Source organism: Marmota marmota, unplaced genomic scaffold (assembly GCF_001458135.2).
Source record: "Marmota marmota marmota unplaced genomic scaffold, marMar, whole genome shotgun sequence".
Taxonomy (NCBI): domain Eukaryota; kingdom Metazoa; phylum Chordata; class Mammalia; order Rodentia; family Sciuridae; genus Marmota; species Marmota marmota.
The window spans coordinates 41,349,884-41,368,040 of NW_026000026.1; the positions used below are offsets into that span (position 1 = coordinate 41,349,884).

The following is an 18,157-nucleotide window of genomic DNA, read 5'->3' on the forward strand; positions in this document are numbered from 1 at the left end:
TGTTGTGTCTGCCGAAAACTAATAAATAAATATTAAAAAAAAGATTTTCTCTCTCTCTCTCTCTTAAAACAAAAAACAAAAAACAAAAAACAAAAAAACAAACAAACAAAAAAAAAACATTGTAGCTATGAATTAAAACCTGATCATCCCACTTCCTAAGTGGACTGCTGCTTCTAGTGGACTTTCAAACACACTGTGACCCGTCCTGAGAGGAGTAAAGCACATGTGACATTGCATTGCAAGCCTCCGGGTGGCCTCTGACACTGGCCTGGTGTCCCACATGGCCCCACTAGGCAGGCCACAGCCCTGAGATGATGGCCAGCCAGCACTACAAAGAGCACTATCTCTCATCTGGCAGCTCCATCGTGAGCTCAATACTGAAAGTGTATCAAGGGAAGATTCACTTTCAAAAACATAAGTTTTTCAAAATGCTCCATCTTGAGCCAGAGCTGGCCGATTTTGCCATTCTCCATGGATGTTCTGAACAGCTTTTCTGAAGGAACGGTACTTGGGGGACTGCCCCCAAATCCCATGGCCAAAGTTGACAGCCTGGACCAGGATGATCTCTTCAATTTCCAGTAGGTGAGCGGGTCACAGCTGTGCTCCTCCAAGCACCATGTCTTCAGGCGGCTTCTCCCCTGGTCTCTTCTCTTCACCTTGGCCACCAGTGACCACAGGCTCTTGCCTCCACCAGAGTCTCTATAAGGGACCTGAGTCACAGCCATCGGAGGCAGCTGTGTCCTCTGAGGTAGAATTCAGAATTTCTAGCTCCCTGATTAAATCCTGCCTGTACTGCTCAACCTTCTCCTCTGTGAACAGGGAGGCTTTGTAGCCAGGGTCCAGCTATGTGGCAAAGACGTACCTCAGGTTGTGGAAGGTGGTGAACAGGTGGCTCTTCATGGCTTCCTTCAGTGACTTCTGCATGGTGTCGATGACCATCATCTCCCCAAAGAGCATCTGGACCTTTCTGCTGAGGATGTGGATCATGGGGATGACCTGGCACAGAGTAGACACGTGGGGATTCATCTCCCAGCTCGCAGTGTCAGAGGGTCTCAGTGTGTGACACATGGACTTCATGACCTCTCACTGGTCGCGGTTCATCAGCTACCTGAAGTTGCACTCTATGGACATCTTGGTAATCCTGCTGCAGCTCTGCCAGTTTCCCCTTTACCTTGAGGGACTGGGGACCTGCTTGCACAGCTTCCAAGCGATGCTCAGTAGATTCTGCACCATCCTCTGGCTCTTGATGGCCTCGTTTGTGATCAGGTTCACTGTGTGGCTGAAGCACTGATGCTCAAGTGCTCTACCTCATTGAGAGTCTTGTAGATGCTTGGATTGTTGGTGACCGTGATGCCAACATGCAGGCCCATGGAGGTCACCCCGTCTTCCCACCAGCACTCCAGCTGCTTCTGGATGCTGTTGCTGACACCTCTGAAATGCTGACCTACCCAAAACTGCTGAATAGTGGTGGTCTTCACAAGTGTGGGTGAGCTAACAACATGGAAGTGACCCAGTGAGTGGTAAGGGTCAGATACTTGTGAGTCTGGGTACTCATCCATATTCCTGATGTGAAATGGACCATGCTGCTCTTGACCTCTTCAGCTGTGACAGAATCATCTACTTCACATTGTAAATCATACCCGGGATAGCTGTCCTGAGAAGTAGGAAGGGGAGGGCAAAGAGTACTGAGGTTTCAAGTGTTCCAGCAGCCTGTTAAAGCCAATGTTGTCCACAAGGAATATGGCTGGAGGTCAGGTGAGATCATCTCCACTGGTGATATTTTTGGCAACTGGGTAAAAGTCATAAAACTTCTCAGTGGGGTCATGGAAGGAGGAAGTACCTGACAACTTAGTGTTCAGGGGCCCTGGATACCTGGAGAGCGGGAAGGGGGGATCTCAGATGGACATCTGCCTTGAGCACGTGGTGGACGAACCTCTGCAGGGGCCTCAGGAGGCAGCTAGTGCCCAGGTTGATTGGGCCTCAGTGCAGGCACACCACCTGGGTGGAGTCGGCAGAGCAAATGGAGAAGTGGTTCTACAGCATTGAGCTCTTCTTGCTAACAGGAAAGGTGGTCAGGTGGTCTTCTGACCACCACTGACAAGCCAGGTACCTTGGGGGAGAAACTTTTCACAGAAGCCAAAGTGGCATACAGAGAGTTCACCAAACCCACACCCAGGAAGCCCTTCTGGGTCCTGACAACCTCAAGGTGGCATCTGAACAGATGCCACATCAAATAGCAGGTGCCTATGTCCTCCTTCTCCCAACTGATGATGCAGCCACAGTACCAACACACAGCCTTCAGACTGTCCCTGGGGGCCAGTAGGAAGTGGTGCCAGACCTCTGACTTCAGTCTTTTCAAGACCTTCTTATTCTACAGAAGACGGCACCAGACGCACACACCTTCCACGGCCCCTGTATTGATGAGTACTCTCTTCTCTTATTGACAGGCTTCTGACTATAACAAAATCATCTAAAATTCTTATCCATAAGAAGGGGAATTAATTTCTAGATTGGATGTCTTTTGTTTGTCTGTTTCCTTGTTTAACAAATCCAAATGCCATTTAATCATCATAGGATTTCCAACATTGGAACTTCTTCTCAATTGTGGGACACAAATGCTCTCCTTTTGGAAGCATGCCAAAGAAACCACAATGGAAAATGAGTAGCATTGACCAAATACACCTGCCTTGCAGAATCTTACATCCAGCCTAAGATGAAATTATTGATGTAGCATTTAGAGCCACTATGTGTTTTGCTTGAAATATTTCTGTTTTTCTTGATTCTAAAATGAGATGTCTAAGATGACCTTAGTTCTCTCATCTGGATTTGGAGGGAAGACATGAGAAGAAAATATCATTTATGCATAGTATACACGTACATTTATTTACTTTTAAAAATAGCTTTGATTTTTAAATAACCAATGGGAGAAGCAGAGGAAAAGCACTTGTTTTCTTTTTGAGATTTCCCAATAGAACATTCCATGAGAATTAAAGATACTTTGTACATAAGGAAGAAAAGATAACTAACTTTTCAAGCCACAATTTTAATTATTTTAGCAATCAACTAGAGTTTCTTTCTTCTTATCCTTCATTATTCTGCCACTTTGAAAATAGGGCAAATAATTAGGTCATCAGAATTAGAAAAAGAAGTCTCAGATAAAATCCATTACATTGCAGATTCCAACATTAGTGCAAATGTAAAAAGCAGCAGAGCAGATATTTTATATGAATTTCATGCTATTTTAGAGACAGTAGCCATATCTGTAAAATAATTTGAGATTGGATATTCCCAGAGCTTTAATCATTTCCTACTTCAATTCATATTAACATATCTCTAAAATCAAATCAATGCATTTATGCTAAAGTTGAGGAAGTGACATTAGCTTATTATAAGAATAATATTGCAATAATAAATATTTATTTGGGAAAATTTACTCTAAAGTTGAGATGTCTATGAGTAAGGGAATCTATGTATGACAGAGTAAGTTCCTATCTAGTGGCAAAAGGCAAAACTTTCCTTTGATGGCAGTCACAGTTTGTCCCAGTTCTGGTCTCCCTTTTTGCTATTGACATAAACTTGGATGGATTACTTGGCTTTGCTTAGGGTTCCTGGTTTCAGGCAGCTAATACTCTTGCTTACTCAGGCTTAGGTGGACTTAATTGGGAAGGCTGGGCATTGATAGGAAGGCTGCAAGTTAGGTAGAGAAAACCAGACAAGACCAGGAACTCTACCTGGCCAGAACCATAGCCTACATATTATTCCAAAAACTTCTGTTTGGGGCTCCTATCCTCATGTTTGGGGGTGTTGCTACAATTGCCTTAAGTACTATCATGGCCACCCCTGCACATGGATTTCAGGAGAATGGCAGGGAGGCCTCTTAGTGTCGGAGAATCCCAGATACAATCCTTGGTCCTCTTCTCATCAACACCTATACTCTGTCCCCTTTGTAATCTCACTTGGTCTCATGCCTTTAAATATAATCTATTTGATGTTGATTTCCAAATTCGTTTGTTTATTAATTTATTATTATTCTTTTTTTAAAAAAGTTTTAATTTATTTTTTAAAAAATAAATGACAGCAGAATGCATTATAATTCTTATTACACATATAGAACACAATTTTTCATATCTCTGGTTGTATATAAAGTGTGTTCACAACAATTTGTGTCTTCATACATGTACTATGGATAATGATATCCATCACATTCTCTGCTTAAATCCCTTTCCTGAACCCCAAACTCACATCCACCCAACTACCTACTTTAACATCTCCCCTGGGATGTCCAAGAGAAAACTCATGATAACATGTTTTCATCATTTTTTTTTGCCATTGTGACTAAAAGACCTGACAAGAAAAATTTTAGTGGAGGAAGATTTTATTTGGGGATTATGGTTTCAGAGGTCTCAGTCTGGCTGACTCTGTAGCTCTGGGCACCTGGGTTGAGCAGAGAACATCATGATGGAAGGGTATGGCAGGGAAAAGAAACTCAGGACATGGCCACCAGGAAGCAGAGGGAGACTCTGCTCTCCAGAGACAAAATATATATTCCAAAGCTACATCCCCTAATGACCCTCCTCCTCCCTAGGTCACATCCTACCTGCCTATTAGGACCACCTAATTAATCCTTATCAATCCTTATCAGTGCATTAGTGTATTCATTAGGTTAAGGCTAACATAATACAATCATTTCACCTCTAAACTTTCTTGCATTGTCTCACACATGAGCTTTTGGGGGACACCTCATATCTAACTATAATATGTCTAGAAATAAATTTCTTTTCTTCCCCTCATCCTCTGGCTTGCATCTGGTCATTCTCATTCCACTGAAGCAAAACCTATCCTTTTTCTTACTTAAATACTTTTCTTTTTCTTATATCTCACATCTAGTCTATTAGAAAATCCTCCTGGCTTCATCATGAATATAAATCTCTCATCTGGATTATTTAACCACCCTATCCATTGTTTCTGCTTTTAGCTTTGACTTTATACACCTCTTACATACTATATACCTAACATAGCAGCCAAAATGATCGTGTTAAAGCATAAGTTGGGTTTGTATATGAATCTTGTTTTCAATTAACTTGGATTAATATCTAGGAATTAGGTTCCTGAGTTGTATGATAAGCATACAATTAAGGCTATAATTAATTGCCAAACTGGATTCCAAAATGGCTGTGCCATTTTTGCATTCCTACCAGCAATGTCTGAGAGTTCTAGTAGCTCCAATTTCTCTCTAGCATTTGGTATTTTCAGATTTTATGTTTTTTTTTAAAATTTTTTTATTCTAATAAATATATTGTGATATTGCATTGTGTTTTTTTTTGCATTTTTCTAATGACTTGGAGCATCTTTCCATATGCTTTTTTTATCATTGTATATCTTCATTGTTCAAGTGTTTATTTAAATCTTTTGCCCTCTTAAAAACTGGGTTATCTTATTGTTATTGAGTTCTGAGAGTTCTTTATATGTTCTAAAAATGTTCTCTATCAGATACGTATGTTGCTTACACATATCTTCTCCTAATCTATGTCTTGTCTTTTCATTGTCTTAAAAATGTCTTTTACAAATAAGTTTTTAAATTTGATGGAAGTTTACTGTATCTATTTGCTCTTTTGTGGATCATGGTGTTTTGGATGCTGTATCTAGGAAATGTTTGACCAAATGAGATCATAAAGATTATTCTTAAATTTATAGTTTTTGTTTTCACAGTATATCTATAATCCATTTTGAATTATGTATTTTTTAGCTTTACTCATGTTTGCTGTAACTAGAAACAACTCAATGTCTCTCACCTGGGAAATGGAGCAACAAATTATGGTATATCCATACAATGGTTATAAAAGCAAAAGATAATTACTACTACCCATAATGGCATAAATGAACCTCCAATGTATTATGCAAAGTGGAAGAAGTCAGGCTTTCTAAACTACACATTATTTGATATATGATTTCATTTGTTTTATATTCTGGGAAAACTGTAAAAAAGAACAATGAATTCCAGTGACTAGAAATGGGATAGAGGTGGATTTCAAAGAGAAATGGGAGAATTTGGGGGGATGATGGAATTAATTGTCTGTATCATGATTGTGGAGGTGATTGCATTTATCAAAACTCACAGAATTGTGCACAAAAAGAGTGATCTTTATTGCTATAGTTTGATTATAAAGTATCTCCCAAAGGCTCATGTATGAAATAATGCAAGATGGTACAATGATTAGATTATGAGAGTTAGGCCTTGTCACTGGATCAATCCACTTGCATGAATTAACTGGTCCGTAACTGTAGGTACATAGGGCATGACTGGAGGAAGTAGGTCACTGGAGGCATGTTTTTGGGTTTTATATTTTGTCCCCAGTGATCTAAGCTCTTTTTGCTTCCTGCTGTCATGTCCTGAGCTGCCTTTCTCCACTACACCCTTCTGCCACAACATTCTGTCTCAACTTGGCCCCAGCCAACCATGGAAGGTGTCTCTGAGACTATGAGCCAAAAATAAACTTTTCCTTCTCGTCAGGTCTTTTGGTCATAGCAACACAAAGCTGACTAAAACATTATATCTTCAGGGGAAAATCACTGAGTTGTACATTTGTTACAGTTGATAAAGCCTTACCACCCAAAGTCTAAAGTATATCCACACATCTGGTGGTGTACACTATAGGGTTTGGAAAAATGTGTAAGAAATGTAGGTTGATTAGCTGTAACAAATACTCTACTCTGGAGGGGGATGTTGAAAACAGGAGAGGCCACACAAGAGAGGAGGCAGAGGGTATATGAGATAAATAACTGAGATATGTTCCTCTCAATTTTGCTGTGAACCTAAAATTACTGTAAAAAGTCTTTAAAATAGCAAATAAATCCTCATTTAGTAAAATAATAATGTAAATAATAAACCAGATCATTAATTCCTTGAATCGGAATTGTTTTGAGTGGAGTAAAAATTCAAATTCTTGCAATGACTATATTCCTACTAGTTTCATGTTCACTCATTGCTACTGCAGCAATTGTGGATCCCTTGCTGTTTCTTAAATATTCCTTCCTCAGAGTATACACTGACTGCTCTCTCTGTCTAGCTCCATGGCTCCCAGGGCATTCACTGGGTGTCCTGAGGCACTGAATCCAATTCACAGTGGTGCTGAGGGATATTTTAGAATTCAAGGGAGATACAGTGACATCTTCAGAACACATCATCAACTATGTAAAGGGAGTTACTAATTTCAACATTCAATTGAGCGACATTACTTTTGGTGATAGAATATTGAATATATATATGGTTCAGTCTTGGAAGTTAACCAGCAAGCACAGTGTGAAAATCAATATAACACAGGAAATGAGAGTGGAGATGTCCAATCTGAATCAAGGCTGTGGCACGTCCAAGAGGGCTCACATCCTGTTAGAAAGTAATGGTGGTCATTTAAAAATAAAATTTAAAAATTATTGTTATTTTTATCCATTTATGAAATCTAAGTAAACAAGCCAAGCTCTTTCCAGAGGAAGGATCCCACTGTCACAACCTCCTCAGTCTTTCGTGATGGCTGGTGGGGTCAACCCTCCATTGGAATTGATTCAACAGATGCTTTCCTAAGTACAGAGACAGGGTAGAGGGGGAATAGATAGACAAAAGGACAAATGTTCAGATTATTACGTGAGCTATTTGAGTTTCCACTTACTTAAAGTAGAATAACCAATATCCCTTATCCTTCAAGGGCATTTTAAAAATGAAACCACCTGATGTCTAGAAAGCAGTTAGAAAATGCTAGGTCCTCCAAGTACATGGGTAATCTGAATGTTACTTTGTCTTTAGGATCCATTTAGACCATCTGAAATGTGTAGGAGCTGTAGGTTCATGGGTTTATCAAGAGAAATTTGGAAAACTCATATCTCATACCAGACTCAGCCACCTTCAGAAGCTTAATTTTCACTAGGTCTCTCCGCAAATGGCAGTTGAATTTAATCAGCTAATGAATATCTCTATTCAATGAAAATGGAGTAAGATAATCTCTTTCACTGGACATTTTATCATCCAAAACGGATGATAATTTATATAAAAAGTATAATCTAATTGAATACTTGGGCATGTGTATAGAAGAAAGAGACATGAGCTTGGAAGATTAGAAAAAGGCTTTAGTGACAAGCTCAATCTTGTCACTGAAATGCTTCCTGCATCCAATTATGTAGGGATTTGGGCATGTATACCACTAAAGCGGAAGGGATCTTATTAAGTTATGAAATTTACGGCTGTATACAGTTCTCTTATTTTACTCCATTGAAAGAAGAGAATGATAATGTCAGCCAAATACTTGTTTCTCTTCTGTATACATTCTGGTTGATCCTGGGCTGACTTTCTTATTATTTTAAATGATCATATTACTTTCCTGTTGCACAAAATTCTGTAGTACAATACTTGATTTACTGATACACCTTTAGGACTCTCTTTAGGACTCTTATTTGTCTCAACTCTTCTCTCTGTTTCTCCAGAAGGGTTTGTTTGTTTGTCTATTCATTTATAGTTAGTAAACGATTTTATTTGGTAAGGGCATACAGAAATGTTTCCATTACTTTTAGGGAAAGGGGATGATTCCTTAATTTTTTTTTTCATCAGAAGTTCAAAATAACTCGCTAATATTCTTGCCGGAGTAATTTGCAAATATTCTAATGCTAAAGAAAAAATTTTCAAAAGGGTTTCTTTGGGAATATTTAAAATTGTGACATAATTTTCTCTTTCACTACCTAATATTCTACTTACCTTCCATCCTTATTTTTACTCCATATTGCCCGAGGCAAGAATACTCATGTACATGTCATGGAACCCGCTAAAATACGTGGCAACTGTTTGTCCATATTTGATGTTCACGGAGAATTTGTTGGTCATAGGGGAAGCATTTATTAAAGCCCCTCTTGTGTTTGCTGATTTCTTCTCCTTTGTGCTATTTCCAGAATTCAAGCCTCTCCTTAGTTTGCTGTCGCTCCCTAATCCAGAGCTTTGCTAACAAGATTCCCAGCTGCTTTAAAAAATGCTTTGAGTAAATGCCAGAAGGTATAAGTGGCATTTACTCAGAAAATATTTTTAGAGCAGCTGATGGTGTTTACAGTTTGAGTGATAATTGAAGGCATCGTTTTCAATTCAGAAGCAAGTAAACAAAAGGGTCTTCTCAGCTTGAAATGTGTTGTCTCTTTAAAGCATTTGTCTAGCCTGGAGAACAGCAGTATTAACTCCTGTCTCATCTTCTACCTTTCACGTGACACCAGCAACCACATTCCTACTTAGAAGAAAACCACAGAGTCCCACAGTGTGAATTTAATATTTTGTGTTTTAATGTTTTAACTAAAAATATTCTGAGTAGATAATATGTGCATGGAAGAAATATAAAAAGTGAACAATTCATACAGGGGACAGTAAAACTATTTTCTACTATGTCTTCCATCAATCTTCTTTCCCTGCGACCACCTCTATTAGTTGTTTCTTGTGTATTCTTTCAGCTAAATTTTAAATATGTGTATGCATGTCTCCATATTTGAACCAAATGAAATACATCATCATGCTTTGTGTTTTGGTCCTATTACATCACGATATGCAGATCTGGATGATCTTGGTAATGCTGGTGTAGTCCGCCATCATGCTGATAAAGGTTCACTTACTGAGTTTGCCCCCACTACTAAATTTTTGTGCTGTTTACTATTCCAAGCAAGGCTGCAATTCATATCCTTGCACACATGTCATTTTTCATGTCAGCAACATATTAAAATGAATTTTTAGCACCGATTTTCTGAGTCAGTGGGCATTTGCATTTTTAATTTTAGCAAAGAGAGAGACAACATGCCTGTGAGAGATACTGTATTCAGATCCATCAAAGGACTGCTTCTCTGTAATTCCCCCAGATCAGATCTGTTGATTTTACCAATCTGATAATTTAAAAAAAAACCCACATAATTAACACATAATTTCATTACAGATTCATTTGAATTTCTGTTATTGTAAATGAGGTTGGACATTATTTTATATGATTAAGGTATCCTAATCCCATTTTTTTTCTATGGGTTATGGTTCCCTCATTAACTTCCTTTGTGGGATCTCTTTGTATCTGAAGGAAATTACCTCTACTAACTTACGTATTAAGGAAATTGCTGCTGATTTTCCAGAGACCGTCATTTGCGTTTTGGCTTTTTAAAAGAATGTGATTTTGTGAGGCCAGAATGATAATTTGTATGTAATCTCACCTCCCTATCTCCTCCCCATTCCTTCTTTTATTTCTTTGTGCTTAAAAAGACTTTCTCCACTTCAAGATGATAAAAAACAAAAAACAAACAACAACAACAACAACAAAAAAAAAAAACCCATGTGTTTGTTTAGTGCTGTGGGGACTTTGTACACTTGTATTTTTATCTCTCCAAAATTTATTTAGCACAGGCTGAGACACAGATGCGAATATTTTTTTAAAACATTTATTTTTTAGTTGTAGGTGGACATAATATCTTTATTTCATTATTTTTTAATGTGGTGGTTTGAACCCATTGCCTCACGTGTGCTAAGCGAGCACTCTACCACTGAGCCACAACCTCAGCCCCACAAATACGTATCTTTTTAAAATATATATAGTTGTTGGTGGACCTTTATTTAATTTTTTTAATTTTTTTTTTGTTTTATTTTTATGTGGTGCTGAAAAATGAACCTAGTGTCTCACACATGCCAGGCAAGTGCTCCACCACTGAGCCACAACCCCAACCCCACAAATATGTATTTTTACTTTCAAGCTGCTTAGTTGTTTCTGTGCCACTCAGTGGATAATTTGTCTTTCCCATTGATATGCAGAAACATCTTTATCATGTACCAGCTCTCAGTAAAATTTGAATTTGCTTTGTAATTTTTTTTCCTCTTTGTGTCTTGTTTTTGAGGATTGTATTAGACCTTCAAAATATGTTTTAATATTTGGTTGTAGTAGTTCTTCTTCATTCACATTCTGGTTGTTTTTTATTTACTTTTTCATATAAACTGTAGATTAAGTTTTAAATAATTCAGAATTCATTCTTTAAAAAAATCTTTTTGGTATATATATATAATTGTTTTATTTTATTAGTTTTTCTATTAGTTTTTTATTAGTTTTTCTCTCTCCTTTTCTTTTTATTGGTCCTATTCAGTTATATAAGACATTAGGATTCATTTTGACATTATTATAAGAGCATGGAATATAATCTGCCCTAATTCAGTCCCTAGTACTTCTTCTCCTTCTTTCCTCCCCCTCCTCCCTCCCTCATTTTTTCCTTCTACTAGTTACCTAGTTTTTTTTGTTGTTGTTCATGTCTTATGGATACATATTTTTTAAAAATATTTTTTAGTTGTAGATGGACACTATATCTTTTATTTATTTATTTTTAATGTGGTGCTGAGGCTCAAACCCAGTGCTCAACCACTGAGCTACAACCCCAGACCATGGATACATATTTTTAATGAGTTAAAATACATTACTCATCCTTTCTATTACCAAATGGTGCATGAATTTTGCATATTCTTATGTAGCATTCTTTAAATTTGTTATTCTTAGATATACATGACAGTAAGATGCATTTTGACATGTTATACCTACATGGAGTGCAACCCATTCAATTGTGATCCTGGAGTTACACTGGTCATGTATTCATATATGAGCATTGGAAAGTTATGTCAGACTCATTCTAGTATCTTCCTTATTCCCACCCCACCTACTTCCCTTCATTCCCCTTGTGTAATCCAATGAACTTCTATACTCCTCCTCTCTACCCTCCTCCTTTATTATGGTTTAGCATTCACATATCAGAGAGAACAGTGAGCCTTTTGTTTTTGGGAACTGGCTTATTTACATAATATGATATTTCCCAGTTCCATCCACTTACCTGCAAATGCCGTAATTTCATTCTTCTTTATGGGTGAGTAATATTCCACTGTGTGTATATATACCACATTTTCTTTATCCATTCATCTGTTGAAGGGTACCTAGGTTGGTTCCATAGCTTAGCTAATGTTAATTAAGCTGCTATAAAACATTGATATGGCTGTGTCACTGCAGTATGCTGATTCTGAGTCCTTTGCGTATAAGCCAAGGAGTGGGATAACTGGGACAAATGGTGGTTCCATTCTAGGTTTTCAATGAAACCTCCATACTTTTTTCCAGAGTGGTTGCACCAATTTGCAGTCCCACTGGCAATGTGTGAGTGAACATTTCCTCATATATTCCCCAACATTTATTTGTTACTTGTATCCTTGATAATTGTCATTCTGACAGGAGTGAGATGGAATCTCAGTGTAGCTTTGATTAGCATTTCTCTAATTGCTAGAGATGTTGAGCATTTATTCATATATTTTTTGACCACTTGTATTTTTTCTTCTGTGAAGCGTCTGTTCAGTTTCTTTGCCCATTTATTGATTATTTGTTTTTTGGTGTTAAGTTTTTTGAGTTCTTTGTATATCCTGGAGATTAATGCTCTATCAGAGGTGCGTGCAGATGGCAAAGATTTTCTCCCATTCTGTAGGATCTCTGTGCACGTTCTTGATTGTTTCCTTTGCTATAAAGAAGATCTTGTTTTGATACCATCCTATTTATTGATTCTTGATTTTACTTCTTTTGCTTTAGGAGTCTTATTGAGGAATTCCATTCCTGAGCCAACATGATGAAGAGTTGGGCCTATTTTTTCTTCTAGTAGGTGCAGAATCTCTGGTCTAATGCCTAGGTCCTTGACCTACTTTGAGTTTTGTGCAGCGTGAGATACAGAGGTTCAATTTCAATCTACTATATATGGATTTCCAGTATTTCCAGCACCATTTATTGAGGAGGCTATCTTTTGTCCAATGTATGTCTGTGGCACTTTTGTCTAGTATGAGATCGATGTATTTATGTGAGTATGTCTCTGTGTCTTCTATACTGTTGCATTGGTCTTCAATTCTGTTTTTGTACCAATACCATGCTGTTTTTGTTAGTATAGCTCTGAAGTATAATTTAAGGTCTGGTATTGTGATGCCTCCTGCTTCACTTTTCTTGCTAAAGTATTGTTTTGGCTATTCTGGGTCTCTTAGTTTTTCAAATGAATTTTATGACTGCTTTTTTATTTTTATGAAGAACACCATTGGAATTATAATGGAAATTGCATTAAATCTGTATAGATCTTTTGGTAGTATGGCCATTTTGACAATATTAATTCTCCTATCCAAGAACATGAGAGATCTTTCCATTTTCTGATGCCTTTTTCAATTTCTTTCTTTAGTAACCTGCCATCTTGCCCCTCCTCAGGTAGTATTTTAATGTCTTCTTCATGTAAATTTACATGCTAAATTTTTTCTATAACCTGTATATTACTTCTATACTCTCCATATACTAATATTTTATTTGGGATTATTTCTTCCTCTTATTTTCTATTTGGTGTAGTTTACAGGGGCAGAGTGTTGACTTTTTTTATGTTGGTACAAGAGATTGAACCCTGGGGGTGCTTGACCTCTGAGCCTTATCTTCAGCCCTTTTTTATTTTGAGACAGGGTCTTGCTAACTTGCTCAGGGGCTTGCTAATTTGCTAAGGCTGGCTTTGATCTTGCAATCCTTCTGCCTCAGTCTCCTGAGCTGCTGGGATTATAGGCATACACCACTGTGCCTGGCTAATTTTTGTATATTAAAATGCCCAGACAGTTTATTAAATTCTGGTTCTGGTTATTATTATTTTCCAGTATATTCTCCTGAGTTTTCCAGGTATTATAGAACATCTTATATTCAATTCATATAGTTTCACTACTTCCACTTCAATTTTAAAATATCTGTAATTCCTTTCTCTTGCTTAAATATAATGACTAGGATGTATGGAACAGTGTTAAAGAATAGCAGTGGTTGTGTACATACCTGCCTTGTCCCAATTTCATTTTTCCTCCAATTAACAGGAACTGTCTATGTTTTATGAGCTAGATAATACTATTAAGGATATAGTCTTTCTATTTAGGAGGCAGGTTCCTTGCTTGTTAGTAAAAATAGATGATGAACTTTATTAAATGCTTTGCAGTATCAGAGATAGTCTTGATTTTCTTTTGATCTATTGCTATCTTGAGATGTAACAACAAATCTCATAATATTGAAACAATCCTGAGTTACTAGAGAAAATAGCACTTATCCAGGTGATATTGCTCTTTAAATATGCTCCTACCTTTTTTATTAGGATTTATGCATTGAGTTTTGGCACCACTGTTATTTGTAAATAGAATTTAGACTTTCCCCATCTTTTTCAATGCTTTGAAACCATTTTAATTTTCATTGAAATATATATTCTTAAGTGGTTTTGTAGACTTCTTCTGTGAAAATACCAGAGCCTTGAACTTTCTGGGATGAGCAAAATTCTTATATGTCTTTCTCAATTGTTTCTATGGCATTTAGTCTATATTTTCCTACTTTTTTTGGGGGGGTCACTTGATTATTTTTATTTTCTAGAACATTCCTAATTTTAAATGTTAGACTTAAGCAAAACAATCTATGTCTTCAAATTCTAGTTTTATAATTTATTTGCTCTTATTTTTTGTTCTATTTGTACATTCTTATTTTATTTTTCTGCATGCCATTAGCTAACTATTTATCTAATTTACTTTCTCTAAAACATAAAGAAAAAAAATCAGTTGTAGTTTTTAGGATTTTTGTTTTTTTTACATTTTCTTGCAGCAGTGCTGGGTATGGAATCCAGGGCCTTGCACATGCTAAACAAATGCTCTCTCACTGAACTATATCTCCAGCCCTGAAAGTCAGTTTTTTAAAATTAAGTTTTACATTTTAATTTATTTATTTTATAATTCCTTATTTATTTTATCAAACTTTTTCATTCTGATTTCCATAGTTCTATCTTGTTTTCCTACTAACTTCTTATTAGAATTCCTAATTAAATATATGTTTGTATGTATATATTTATATATACATTTGTTTAGGTATTTGACTATAAATTTTACCCTTAGCACTGCTTTAGCTGTATCTTGTAAGTTCTTATTTATTTATATCTTTATAATTCACATTTATTTATATAATATACCTAAATTATTTTACTACACTTTTCTAGATATTTGATAATGATAATTTTGATTTTCCTATTTGACACAACAATAGTTTGAGGAAGTATTTTTTACTGAACTGGTTACTATGGCCAGAGAAATCCCCTGGTTGCCCAGACCTGACTTCAGTGTCCTCCTCTGGAGCCAGTTTCACTGAATGGATTCTATTCAGTTGAAAACTCATGAGCAAAGAGCAGGGGAAGAAGTGGCTTCCAGAGGAAATGGGATGCAGTGCCCAGAAGTAGTTCGTAAATGGATTTGGAGCAGAACCAGGAACAAAGATAAAGCCAATGAAACAGAACTACACTCAGAACTTTGCCAGGCACCTTGAAGAGACCAGAGCCTTGAACTCATGTTATACAATTCCTACCTCAAAACACTCATTGAAAGTTTGAAGGACCAAAGTAGCAAGCGGTACAATTGCCCTTTCCGCATCTTCCCCATCCACCTGAATTTTTTGCATCTGTAGCCAGCAGCGCCCAGCAAGCTGAAATCGTTTGTTCTCAAGTGTTTCCATTTCTTTTTTCTGCTTCAGGGTTTTCTTTAGCACAGTGGCACAGGGAAGCCCTGAAAGGCAAGGGAATGAATTCCTTTAGGAATACATTTCAGACAAAGGATAAATAACATTGGTGGAAAACACCCCATCCTTCCCCTCCTCCATGGAGTTGATGCTGAGGTGTGTTCTACACACTAACTCAGAACGTCCTCAGCAGTTTGGAGTCTCAGTTTCTCATAAAAGTAACTCATCTATCTGTTAATGCACTTGGGTTTTTCTCCCTTTTCTGTTTCATTCTTCCCTCATGATTTTGAATCCCCACCCCCTCCCAACACCATATAAACTAACCATGACAAATTCCTTGGTACATGATGCTGGAGAAAATCAAGATAAGACACAGGTATCTTATGAGGAATCACTGGAGAGTGATGTCATGTAGTATTTGTCATAGATGGTGGAAGTGAATTCTGGCTGAAAGGAGACAGCGGTGCTTAGAATGACTAGAAATACAGGTGCTCCTTGTCTTATGATGCGGTTACCTCCTGAAAACTCCTGTAAGTTGAGTGTCATAAGTTGGAAATGCATTACCTCCACCTGACCTCCTGAACATGAGAGCTCAATAATACAGAACACTGCAGAGTGCCTTTTTTGTTTCTTTTTATTTTTCCCCCCTCATCATCACAGGGCTGACTGGGAGAGCTAGGGCTCACCGCTAAAGTCCAGCATCACAAGAGAGTTTCATAATACATATTTCCAATCTGGGAAGAGATCAAAATCCAAAATTCAAGTACAGGTTCTACTGAATATATATCATTTCCATACCATTGTGAAGTGGAGAAATCATTAACTTGAACCATTATGAACTGGGGACTGTCTATACCAGAAGGAGGAAAGAAAAATGGAGAAGTGTATGGTGTGTTGCTGTAGCATTATCTTAGTAGCTGACTACCAAGGTTCCGGAAAGTAGTGGAAAAGCATAAGCTAGGTGAGATAGCAGGAGTGTGTTACGCCAAGAGTCGGTCAATCTATTCACAGAGGAACACATATTTGTTGAGGGCCTATTAAATGCCAGACTTTGTTCTAAGTGCTAGGCTGCAGTGGGGAAAATCAAAATCTCTCCCTGTATAAGTCTGTATTCAAATGTGGGCAGGATGTAGATAATGAAGAGGGGTACAGTTAAAACACCAAACTTTGGTGGTTTGAGATGGTAATAAATATGAAGAAATGAACTTCTGTCACAGGCACTATGGCAGAGATAACTAGAGTACTGAATGGATTTTAAGGGAGTCAAGGGAGGCTTTTCTGAGGAGGTGACTTTTGAGCCTTGATAATTGAAGAGTGAGGTGGAACCAGCCATGGTAAGATCTGTGGCATGGGGAGAATTTAGCTCAGTGAAAAAGCAAGTTCTTCAGAGCATGACGCATAAGAGAATTTCATGTTTTAAAAATGCAACAGTAAATTGCTTTTACTGTAAATGCCACCAAGAGCCATTGCAGAATTTTGAGCAGCTTATTAATATAACCTGGCTTGCTTTTGAAAAGATTTCTCTATGGCAAAAACAGAAATTAGAGGGATGTGAATGGAGACAGACTGATTATTAAAAGGTCCTACAGGAAATCATTTCACTGTGCTTATGGGAAGGGTAGTTGTGCTGGATGGAGTGTCTCCATGATCCTCCTTCATGGCTGGAACACTCATTGCTCCAGCTGCTGACATTGTTGCCTGTCGATGGTTCACACTCCAGTCATTCCCCAGGCATGGCCCTTGGATAAAGGGAGCTGCCTTGGCCAACATTATTCTCTCTTCTTAGAAGTAGCTAGAATTGAGATTCAAAATTGTGCTTTAGAGGAAGACCACATTTTCAGTTGCTCTGTGGTCAGGGTTCAAGTACTAGGAGTACTGCATCTCAGCATGGTGGGTGAAAGAAGAATTTCACTAAAATTCAATATTGAATGGTCAGAGTGTCTTAGAGACGCAAAAATCCACGTGTGTTCAACAAACAACAAGAAAGGGTGCACTGGGGCCAAACTGGTTGTGGCAGTGGAGTGGCAGTGGTGGGATAGCACACAGAGAGAAACACAATGGACTGATTTGGCATGAAAAGAACCTGTAGATCAGAAAAGCATCATGAACTTTGTTGACCCACATGCTTCACAGTGAATTGGTGTTTGGAAAGTGCTCTGTATTTCTCAACTGACAAATGGAGAACTGAGGCGGGATCCAACCTGAGCAGGCTACATGGCAGCTGGCTGCATCCAGGACCCAAAAGATCACAGCAAACATTGCCATATTGCCCCAGCAAATGCCTGGTGTGTGTCCTAGGGTGTACCTAGTGAAATGTGGGTGAAACAGGCATGAAGAAGATTGGCCAAGTTATTTTCTCTTCTGAAAAGTAACTTGTAATGAAATTCAAGGGGATTCAAGTCAGAAAAATAAAAGGGAGCCCAACTCACTTTCCCTTTGAGTCTAACAGTTCTTATGACCAGCTGAAGAGGGTCAGGAGTCTGAACAGGAGGGTATGGATACACTCAGACACTAAGCCTGGGAGGGCTGTATCTCTGGGCAGGAATGTGTGTACAGGATTGGCTCTCCTGTCCCCGTGAGTTGAATTCCTGGGAGGCTTCTGC

At 37.9% G+C, this 18,157-nt stretch overlaps 1 pseudogene; it reads right to left on the bottom strand.

Annotated features, from left to right (window-relative positions):
- Window positions 1-371: 371 nt before the first annotated feature.
- LOC125619136 lies at window positions 372-17,819 on the bottom strand (annotated as a pseudogene).
- Between the last annotated feature and the right edge of the window lie 338 nt (window positions 17,820-18,157).